General features: G+C 32.0%; 1 pseudogene; it reads left to right on the top strand.

Moving 5' to 3' along the window:
- The window catches only part of LOC132057634 (phytolongin Phyl2.2-like), a 2878-nt pseudogene extending 1023 nt beyond the window's left edge, over window positions 1–1855 (top strand).
- Window positions 1856–2233: the final 378 nt, after the last annotated feature.

Genomic DNA, 2233 nt, shown 5'->3' with positions numbered 1-2233 from the left:
CGCACGGCTTTTACATATGAATTAGTGTAGAAAAAAGAAAATGCGCTATTAATTGTTGTTGATGATATGATTAATTGTGGTTTGTGGAACACGAATTAATGCATTCATCCTCAAATTCATCTACATACACCACATACGTATGTACGCGTGTGTTTTTCGATGTGTGTTTACACTTATAGCAATACTCCATCCATGCATGGTTATCTAAATGAGATTCACAAATTTGTTTGACCGAAAAAAGGAAGAAAAAAACACTTAAAGAGGAATTATCACTAAATTAAATTCCTATTTTTATTGGTAGTGGAAAAATGAATATTAAATAAACAAAAATTAACTCCTATAATATATAGACTGTATAAAATTTTTATGAATTTAACTTGTAGCAAACTACGTGAATTGTTAAGTTATTAATTTCATTTATTATGGATAATTATCGTAATTATTTTCTTGATAGCCAAATAGTGTAAAATAAGTAGTACTCCCTCTCGGATCAAAAAAAGAGTCCTTCAATTTATGACACCCCTTAAGAACTACTACTCGAGAAAAATATGTAAATTGACTAAACTACCCCCCTAATTAAATAGGCATTGGGATTTGATCACATAGCACTTAATAGGGGCAAATCTGGAAAGATAACGTAAATTGTTTCTTGATTTAATAAGTAGACTCTTTTTTTGACCCAAGAAAAAAAGGCTAAGTGGACACTTTTTTTGATCCGGAGGGAGTGAAATTTTACATTATCATTGAAAAAGTTAAATCCAGAAATATTGCTTCAATTATAGTTTCTTTTTTATGTTTCTAAGAATTAGATTGTATGATATGAGTGCGTCGAGTCAAAATATTGGGATTAACGTAGATGGAAGTTACAAAACAATTAACAAGTGTGAAGAGAGTATTATTAGGAATAATAATGAACATAATGAATGAACTCGAATGCGTTCACAAAACATTTACTCCCTCCGTCCCATATTCTTGCCACATTCTTTTAAAAAAAATATATTACCTCCGTTCACTTTTATTTGTCCAATATTAAAAATATATTTTCACTTTTACTTGTTACTTTTAACATATCAGAGAAAATAATTTCTTTATTCCTTTTTTATAATATTAATTACCCATTTCAAATCATCTTTCAAATTCATTAAAAATATGCACCAATTAATATGGGTATCATGGTAAATTAAGCACTTCATTTATTATTTCTTAAAGGGTGTGCAAAGTCCATGATGGACAAGTAAAAGTGAACGGAGGGAGCATGTCCCAAATTACCTGTTCATTTACAAAATCATGATAAAATTAATTAAATCTTTCTGTCTTACTCTTAGTACTAAATGCTCGTACAAATAGTCAATATTGATTAGAATGTATTCATTGGAGAAAAATAGGGATAAAATAGTAAAATATATATTTTATTTATGAGCTTACTTCTTAAAAGCGTATAAAAGAAAAGCCAGTAATAGGGAACGGAGGAGTATGTTTATGATCAGCACATCCCTGGTTTTAGGGTTTTGTGATGGGCTTTTCTCTACTACAAATCCATCAAGATTCAAGTGCAATCCAGTGAATCCTTTGAGTTATATCCACTTTTCTGCGGATTGTCCTTCATATGGACTGGTATTTAATTTTTGTCCCTCAAATTGCTAGTCTTTAATTTTTGGCTCTATTTTTCATTTAATGAAAATTTGTGGGCCAAAGTACTCTTATTTGCTGGTCTATGAACCTAGAGATTGTGGGTTCGAACCAAAGGCGAAGCCAGGGTATGAAGCTTGTGGGTTTGGGATTCTAATTCTTTAAAGTTATTGGGTTCTTAATTAATAATTTTTACATATTTGATTTAATACAGATATATCGTTAGGAAAAAAGCTACTGGGTTAGGCCGAACCCACCCCTGAAGGGCTAGCTCCGCCCCTGGTTCTAATCCCAGCAGAGTAAAAACAAGACAAATTTGCAAGGCAAGTTTTTCATAAAATGCAGACTTTTAGTTATGCCAAGGCAACCTCTGCCGGAGACGGCATAGGTTGTCTTAGGGCATAACTTTTTAGTTATTCCGGATCTAGCATAAGTTGCCTTATAAGACAGATTTTTAGTTATGCCTTAAGGAAACCTATGCCGGATCCGGTATAACTTTAGTTATGCCTTAATACAACCTTTATTTGCATAAAGCAAGACTTTTCCCCCAAAACCTTGTCTTGCGATTTTTTTCTTTTTTTGACTCAGAAGGGATTCGAACCCA

This window comes from Lycium ferocissimum, chromosome 5 (genome assembly GCF_029784015.1).
Source record: "Lycium ferocissimum isolate CSIRO_LF1 chromosome 5, AGI_CSIRO_Lferr_CH_V1, whole genome shotgun sequence".
Classification (NCBI taxonomy): Eukaryota; Viridiplantae; Streptophyta; class Magnoliopsida; order Solanales; family Solanaceae; genus Lycium; species Lycium ferocissimum.
Note: the sequence above shows the minus strand (reverse complement) of the source record. Positions and strands in the feature narration are given on the sequence as shown.